We start from the raw sequence: 9,099 nt of genomic DNA, 5'->3' as shown, positions 1-9,099 counted from the left end.
TGCTAGCCTCGCCTCTTACTAGTTATGTGACCCTAAGCAAGTTAGTTAAGTCTCCACTGTTTCATCTGTAAAACAAGGCCAAAATTAAGTTGCAGTTTATTGTAAAGATTAAGGTAATGTACTATAAAAAGCACAGCCCAAGAAAGCACTCAGAAAATTATGGCTACTTTAATCTTTTCCCATTACTCTATCCTCTCCACATAGCCTTTGTTCCTGCTTTGCCGAGCAGAACAGATTAAAATTCTCGAATACATCATACTCTTTCAGATTCTACTTAGAATGTTTCCCTTCCCTAGCATCCCCATCTGTAACTTTGTTCTCTCAGCTAACTTGTAAACATCCTTAAAACTTAACGCCAAAAGTTTTTTTCTTTTGGAAAGCCTTAACTGACCTCCTCCTGATGGTTTGTTGTTCTCTTATTGCTGCCACGGTAACATGTACATGTATCCTATCATCTTCCTTGCTTTGTATTCTAGCACTGTGCTGGGATATACCATGTCACATACCATGGTTAAGAGGAAGTGTCTGTAAAGGCACAGTGTAACTGACATCTCTCTAAAATACAGAGAGCTGGGCAGTGCCGTCTTTGTGCCTTCCACATTAGAGTGGCCTGGGCACTTACTCTGTCCCACACAACTAGGAGGAGCCAGGACCCCAGGAGAGTCACCTGTCCTCACTCAGAAGTGGCAAAGGAGGAGGATGCTACATGATGTCTATATAATTATACTCGAACACCCTGTTTTCCCAGCTCCTACGTGCTTTAAGGAGGGCTAATATTCCTACAAGGTTGCCCTTAGATGATAGAGTCAGAAAGTTACTCTTTTTTTTTTGCAACCTAGCTGTATTTCTAAGCTATGATGTGTAGGGATATAGGTTATAGTAGTGATGACATTATCTGGAATATTTAAAAGAAATGATAAATTATGAAATAATAGACCAAAAAGAAAACCATAAAAAACATATATCTAGTACAGAGGCTATCACTTCTCTTCTAAGGAATGTGTTGTGTTTAATGGTCTTCTTCCCCTCTCCCTTTCCCCTCCTTCTTTCCACTGGAACAGCTCCCATCATTCAGACTCCTTGCTGCAAACCAGTCCTTTTCAACCTTCAGTTCCTGGCCAGTTGGTTTTCTCAGAGTTTGGTCAGCTGATTCAAGTCTTTGCTCTTAGTGTTTGTAGTATATTATTATCTTAAACATAGTGGAGGGAAAGTGGGGCAGGTGTATGGGACATCTTTGTACTATTTTTGTAACTTGATGTGAATCTATAATTACTTTAAAGTAAGAAGTTAAAAAGAATTTCTTCCACTTAAAGTTTTATGAGAAAAATCTGTACCTTTTCATCTTGTGCAATGGCTTTGTTGTTATCCTTCGTTTGATGGATAATGAGATCCTGCTATTTATCCTATGAGTGGGATGATGGATTGGAAAAAGCAATGAAACTCGGAATCCAAAGACTTGAGATAATTTACTTCATAATCTGGGCATCGATAAAATGAGGATTTATATTTAATCTCTCAGCTCTATGATAATGCAAATTTACCAAGATTTAAGTAAGTATCTCATGTTAAAAGTGATTAAAGAATAAACATTTACTTACTGCATAGTATAACAAAAGTAAATTTTTAACTATTATATACATTTCAAGATTATTATATTTAAAATGTTGTATGCATCCAAATTATTGTATTTAAAATATTACAGAGTCAAAACATGTAGTGAAATCAGATGCCTGCCTGGTGGTACTCTAAAGAAGTGAGTGGTCTCTAAACATTTTTGGTCTTGTATTTTGATTACAAAAAATATGCACTATTGTCAATGTACATGTTAAATATTAGTAAAGTTTGATTTCTTAATTTAGATAAAAATGGAGATATTCTAAACGTTTCTTGGGGGTGTCTGAGTGGTTTAGTTGGTTAAGCGTCTGACTTCAGCTCGGGTAATGATCTCATGGTTCATGAGTTTGAGCCCTGCATGGGGCTCTGTGCTGACAGCTCAGAGCCTGGAGCCTGCTTCAGATTCTGTGTCTCCCTCTCTCTCTCTGCCCCTCCCCTGCTCTCACTCTGTCTCTCTCTCAGAAATAAATAAACATCTGAAAAAAAATTTTTTTTAAGTTTCTTCCCACATTCCAACTGCTCTAGGTATTAGATTTGTTACAGGAAATTTCCCCTTCTGTATTGTGGGACTAAACCTGTTGAATCCTCTGCTCTGATCATTCTTGCTGCAATCACATCTTAACATTAAGTTCCCTATTAACAAGATGTTTCGTGGTAGAAATTGGAGAAAGTCTAAATAAAATGTCTTATTTTTATTATTATTATTATTATTTAGGAATAATCTTAGGACTTTTAAAAAAAGTCCTAAGAACTAAGAACTTTTATTTCTAAAATACCTAAATCTTAAAATATTAATTTGTAAAGGAGTATCATACCTGCAGGGAAAGAAATACTATATAGGTTGATTTGTAAATTATGCACTATATTATGAATGGAAGTGGTTTTCTATAATTTTGCTCTCTAAATGGTCACTCAAATTCCTTAAAATACCTGAAATACAAAGTAGTCTGGATACAGGAAAAAGGTGGAAGGAGAATTTGACTGTTTGAAGAAAGAATTCCTGTTTAATGAACCAACTCTGAATTTGTTTAATGATGAATTTTAGCTTTGGTGGTGACCAGAGGAAAAACCTTTTCCTGAACAGAAAAACAAGTCAGTGGATTTTTTTATGCAGACTCAGTGTTACACAGCTTTGCCACAAGGAGAGGAATGAGAGACCTGATGAAGGTATAAGAAAAGGTGACTTAAAGCCTTTTTGGATTAGATACCAACCTCTCTTAAGAAGTCAGCTTATCCAGGCAGTCAGGCCCAGGAGAATTGGCACAAACTATCTAAAATGAGAGTAAACCATGGATTCATGTTTATGTTTAGGTCTCTTAATGGAGTATGGATGCATATTTGAGGAACTAAAGGGCATGTAATCAATGTAATTTGATTCCACAAACATTTATTACACATTTTATGGTACAGAAATAAGGCATATCTTGCTCTTAAGAGTTTCACAATCTAATGAGATATAAACATCACAAATAAGAGAAGGAAGGTCTGTTTAGTGATAACCCCACCTTATCTCACTACTTAGTCTGGCAACCCTCTCCCTTAGATAAATACTCTGGAAGGAGTTCCTTATAATTATCCTTTTCAAGTAAAAAAAATCCAAGCTGTCCTTTCAGTTATGGTTATGTTACCTTTTATAACAAAAGGACAAAAGGTAACTGATTGTTTCAGGGGAAAAGCTTAATCTTAGGCACTGAAATGCATGTGACTCCTGCCCCCGCTCATAACCTATAAAATCAAGTAAATAAATGCAACTCTCCTTCTGGGGTTCAATGTAATATGCTGTGATAATAGACACAAATGTCTGCCAACGACAGCAACTGCAATAAAAACAGTTAGACTTTCTGGAATGATGTTTTTCTGGTGAATGACAAAGTCGAGATCAAACAAGACGACAGAATCACTCTGGACTGACATTTCTATCTGGCTGTGCTACTTTTTGGCAAATCATTTAAACGTTGAACCTGTGCCCTCATTTACAAGCCAGTGTAAAGGCATTCAGCTTACCTCCCAGGAACAGCTAATAAGATTAATTGTGGAGCATTTTACCAAAACCCACTCAGGTCAATTTAAGTGTAAAGTGCAAGAAATTATTGCACATTGTAATTATATTACATGTGGTGCATTTTACTAAAGTCTGCTGAGGCCAATAGAGGCGCAGTGTAATACAAGAAATTACTAAATTAATAAAGGTAAAGTGCGGTTGTCCCAGAGGACCTTGGTCCCAGGTCACCCCAAGACAAATCAGTCATTATTTCAACATTCTTATTAGGAGAGTACAGGACTTTGGCCCCACATCCCAGAGGGGCAAACAGGGGGAAACCGTGTGAAGACGTGATTTGAGCTCCCTGATGGTGGACCAGCTGGGGGGATAACTGTAGAAAAGGTTGCCCACACTACAATTTACACGCCTCACCCTTGCAAATTCCCAAGACTTTGGGAACCAGAACCCTAGCAGAGGAGAGGGGTGCCCCACAGAGCGGAGATGGACCCAGCGAGGGAGGCGAGATGCAGTCGTGGGGTCCGCTCCGAGAGGGGGAGTCGGCAAGGAAGGGGCGGGGGCGGTAGCGGGCAGCCGGAGGAGGAGAGGAGGGGCGAGGCGAGGCGCCGTCGCCGGCCCCCTCCCCTCCAGTGCGCTCTCCTCCCTTCCCCTCCCCGGCCTGGCACCCGAGCACAACCCGCCGAGGCCAGGCTGCTTCAGGGGGAGGCGCCAACTCGTCGCTGCGCCGGGCCCCCGACCGAGCAGTAACGGCGACCCAGAAAGCGGAGCGGATGCGGCTCGGGCCTACGCTGAGGTAAGGGGACAGGATGGTGTAGGAAGTCAAGAGGGGACGTCAGGCTTGCAGCAGGCCGCTCTCAGATCCCCCGGCGGCGGGCCACTTCTCCCTGCCCCCGCTGTCCAAGTTCCCGAACGCGGCGACTGTTGGAGAGCAGCCCCCGGAGTTACACCCCCGCCCGGGCCTAGGACCTAGGCGTTGCCGCGCGTGCGCACACCCCCTGGCGGGGGCTGGGCGCGGAACTCTGGGATTGTCTCCCCACCCAGGCCGCGGGGCCCGGGCGGCGCTGCGCATGTGCGAGCCTGCGGGCGGATGTGGTGCGCGTTGCGAGGGTCGCGTGTGGCAACGCCTGCCCGGAGGCTTCCCCGCCTCCGGCGGGTGAGGCGGAGCGTCGCCCCGGGCAGTGGCTGCGGCGCCTGCCTCAGAGTTTCGCCTTCCCACTCCCCTCTTCGCCCCGCGTAGGCTGCTGTGGTTTTCGTTTCCGTCGCCTCGACCCGCGGCTGGCGTTCTGAAAACCCATTCACCTAGCTCCCGGCCCCGAACCAGCTCGCTCAGTGTTGTGCCTCTGACATTTGGTCCTGTTGTCGAGGGGACAGCGCAAAAAGTGTGGCTAAGCTAGGCGAAGCTGCTGTGGAGGCATAGGAGGAATCACCGAAAACCTTTATTTTAAGCCGGAAGGTATTGCTCCGCTCAGCCCCGGAAACAGGTTTTCAGCCGCTGAAAACTTTCCAAGCGCCCCGCCTTGGCCGAGGAGGAACTTCCTGTCTGAGTTGGAAGGCGAGTTCAGAGCGAACTTTTTGTTTTTGTTCTTTGGGAAGTTACATAAAATGTCAGAACAACTCGAGTCCAGGATTGTCACAAAATGCATGTCACAGCGCTGCCTCGTACCGTGCTTGGCGACTTAGTCTTTCTTAGAGGTGAATGAAACTGCTTAGGCTTGACGCTCTTTCCCCCCAGACTCGAATGACAGGCACTGTTTAATGTTTACTGAGCCTCCTGGCTTTGCACACTTCTAGTACCAAGTTCCTGCTTGGCTTTACACCTTCGTGCGCAGTGGTACTGAGTTAAGTCAGTTTCGTGACTCCTGAGGCTACTTGGAACGGTTTTTGACGATGTCATTCCTGTGCCTTGTAATCTTATATGGTGTGCTGATACGGTCATTTGGGGGCTAGTAAATAGAAGAAGCACTTACTATCAGGGAATCTGAGTACCCTAGGTGAAAGGTAATCTATTTCCCAGGGCATTAGGCAGTTTGTACATGTTATTAAGTAGTAAGTAAAGGCAATTGAAATGATACATTCTTGCACACCCCACTTCCACCATGCAGGCCTCTTTGGGCCCAAGTGGGCCTCCAGCCTAGAGCCTAGGCATTTGCTAATTCCGCCATCCTCAAAGCCCACTTTCCTCGCCCACCCAATGTGTATGGCACCCACCTTCATTCAAGCCTCAATTGCCTTCACTTTAGAGAGGTGGCTTCCTCATTTAAAATAGCCACTGCTGGCTGTCTCTCCAGCCTCTTACCCTGTTGTTCTCTTTGGCTCTGTAGCACTTACCACTGTCTGATATTATGTATTTGTATGTGTATGCTCTGTCTCCCTTATATTCAGAGCGTATTTTGTACTGAATTCTCAATGTGAATTCACTCATTCATTCGACAAATATTGAGTGACTACCTTGCATCAGGTCCTGTCCAGGTGTTTGGGATATGTACGTGAACAAAATAGACAAAGATCTCTTCCCTCTGGAGCTTATGTTCTAGAGAAGAATGATTGACAATAAACATATTTGATTATCGTGTTAGAAAATTGTGCTATGAAAAATGAAAAAGGAGAGCAGGGAAAGAGGCCTGAGAGTACAGGTGTGGGTTGCAATTTTATAGAGGATGGTTATGGTGGATGCTTTTCTTTATTTGAAACTGGGTTGAAGATTCACCAGTATGATGTCATGCTTTAAGGTATTAAATTATTGCTCTTAGAGATTTCTGAATGAACCAGGCAAGACTTAGACAAAGAGGCTGATAGTAAGATGTGTTTTCCTTTGGGTCCTTTACTTCAGAAGAGTACAAACACTGTGTTTGATTATCAAAAACTATTAATCTGGAGCTATAAATTTAGGGTACTTATGGGGTTTGTCTGTCTTTAGGAGTTTGTCATGTTTAATTTTGGTTTTATCACTTGGTTAAAGTGAAATTACAATGCCCCTAAGATACCACTACTTTTGAAGTTTACTGGAGTTGTATTGGTATAAATCAAAATAGACCAGACGAGAGATTTGAGACCAGGAGTGGAATTATCAGGGTTGCAGAATGACATCAAAGATTCCCGTTTGGGGCTGCATGGGGATATTTACTTCAAAGGAGCAGATAGCTTGCCTTTCTGAAAGGGATATTTATAGTGTCCTTCAGTGGAAGACAGATATCCTTCTCACTTTCATTATCCAGAAGGAATATGTGTCTAGTTCACATGGTGATCCCATCTTAACAATATGAGAGGAAACTTAAGGGATAGTAGGGTTTTTTTCTAGCATTTATCTGACAATGAAGCATGTGTCTTATGTGTCTTCAGCCTTGCTAATCTAACCTGAGCTATTATCTATTATGTATATCTCTCCATGGAAGACGTTTTGAGCTAACAAGTACCAGTGGATAACAGATAGTAAGTAAATCATAAATAGTGATCACATCATATGTTCTGTATTGTAATGAATGTATATGATACTGAACAAAACGAATCCCAAATGGAAATGAGCCAAGGCTAAGAGAGCCTGCCATGCTGAAGGAATGTTTATGTTGTGGGATAAGGATCTTTCACAATTAGGATTCTATTTCGTAGGCATGTTAGGATTTTTTTTTAACTGTACTATATCTATAAGGACCTAAATTTCAAGTGGATTTACAAATGTCTCAAGTATCAACGTATTTTAGCTAGTATAACAACAGAAAAACATCAATATATCTTGATAATTTTTCATATTTGGAAGGGGCACTTTTGCTATGTGTAGTTGAAAAGGCTGACTTTGACAAGCTCGGTAATCTCTTCAAACTAAATACAAATTTGCTTGGGACTGAAGATCTGCCTCATCTCTCTTGATGAAATTTGAAACCCTTCCTTTATATAAATCTAATTAAAGTGGAATGATGTTTGTGTGTTCTAAAAGTCAGTTTGATGCTTATCGTAAACATGGCAATACCATTTCCTTTGAGGTGGTACCTTACTTTTAGTTGTGATTTTAGTTTTTCAGTTTTGTCCATCCTATTTTTATTATTTATTTATTTTTTTTTTTATTTAAAAAAAAATTTTTTAACGTTTATTTATTTTTGAGACAGAGAGAGACAGAGCATGAACGGGGGAGGGTCAGAGAGAGGGAGACACAGAATCTGAAACAGGCTCCAGGCTCTGAGCTGTCAGCACAGAACCCGATGCAGGGCTCGAACTCACGGACCACGAGATCATGACCTGAGCCGAAGTCGGCCGCTTACCGACTGAGCCACCCAGGCGCCCCGTCCATCCTATTTTTAATTGCCTGACATTAGTTAGCAGCTGTGTAGGTGTTTCACTATTGTCACAGGCTTAGGACCTCTCATTCAAGTGGAGGTAAATTATAGCTATCATCCTTTACAAATGATCATTGGGATCATCATTTCTTATATTTTTATCATTCATAACTCACAGATGACAGCCATTTAATGATTCAGCTAGCATATAGTTGGGAATCATCAGTACCCCATTGACATTTACTTTGCCTGGAGCTCATTAACACACTGTAAACTGTGTGTTGGCATCCTAAAAGACATTAGTTTTCTTTAATGTCCTACTTCTTTGATTATAAAAGCATCATCAACTGTGTTGCCCAGATGGGGGAATTTGTTAAAGGAACTGAGTTCTATATTGCAAGGACACTTTTTTATATATTATATTTTTAAAGCACAGCTTTGAAGTTGACCTCATATTATTAAATTGGATTAAAAAGGTATATAACACTGGGCTTTATTTGCAGAAATTACTGTATTTTTCTTTTTTTCTTCAGGGATTACTTCTAAAGAATGGTTATCAGCTTTTAGAAGCTCCTGATCAATTGCAAAATATCCGTTTCCATGGAAAATGCTTTGCTCTCATAGATACAATGTGTCTTGGTTATTAGATCTTAAGGCCCACAAGTACCATTGTGTTGGGGTAATGTTGACACAAGCACCTGGGAGGTGGTTATCCTTTTGCTCCATATTATTTTGTTTTTTCTTTTATGTATTTACTTTGGCTTAGTGCCTTCTGCAGGTACCAAATCAACTTTTGTTGAATAAATTAGGCAAACGAACGTATGTCCTATAATCAGCTTAACTCTTTATTTGGGTCAGAGGTATTACCAAGTAATATGACACATTGTCCTGCTAGTAAACACACTGATTAACATTGATTGCCAACAATAATATGTAGAGGCTACCTATTATATGCTTTGTGCAGGGAGCTGAATTATTTGACCTGCTCTTTGAGAGGATTAGGAGTTGATATGTTTATCATGTTCAGTTTTCAAAAGACTGTCTTCTTATCCACCAGTCTTCAACTGTGTAGTTATTCAGAGTGTAGGGAAAGCTCTCAAAATACAGTCTATAAGAATAAGAACTTATCTGTTCCAAACAAGGATAATTTGGAAATAAACTGTTGAACTATACAAGTTTAAGAAAACAGATATAATAGGAAATGTTAGGGGGGTGGTC

At 41.3% G+C, this 9,099-nt stretch overlaps 1 protein-coding gene across 16 annotated transcripts in view; it reads left to right on the top strand.

Moving 5' to 3' along the window:
- Positions 1-4,257: 4,257 nt before the first annotated feature.
- The window catches only part of RCBTB2 (RCC1 and BTB domain containing protein 2), a 49,569-nt gene continuing 44,727 nt past the window's right edge, over positions 4,258-9,099 (top strand). For 6 of the 16 annotated variants that reach the window (XM_060637211.3, XM_078433711.2, XM_078433710.2 and 3 more), the window contains exon 1: positions 4,679-5,165. The gene's annotated coding sequence lies outside the window, so the exon portion shown is untranslated. Of the gene's footprint in view, positions 4,407-4,678; positions 5,166-5,198; positions 5,306-5,336; positions 7,043-9,099 lie in introns of those variants that run through there. The other 10 variants (XM_060637212.3, XM_060637207.3, XM_060637199.3 and 7 more) reach the window with 5 other exon arrangements.

The sequence above is a fragment of the Panthera onca genome, chromosome A1 (assembly GCF_046562875.1).
Source record: "Panthera onca isolate mPanOnc1 chromosome A1, mPanOnc1 haplotype 2, whole genome shotgun sequence".
Taxonomy (NCBI): domain Eukaryota; kingdom Metazoa; phylum Chordata; class Mammalia; order Carnivora; family Felidae; genus Panthera; species Panthera onca.
The sequence above is the reverse complement of the archived record's forward strand: the minus strand, read 5'-3'. Positions and strand labels throughout refer to the sequence as shown.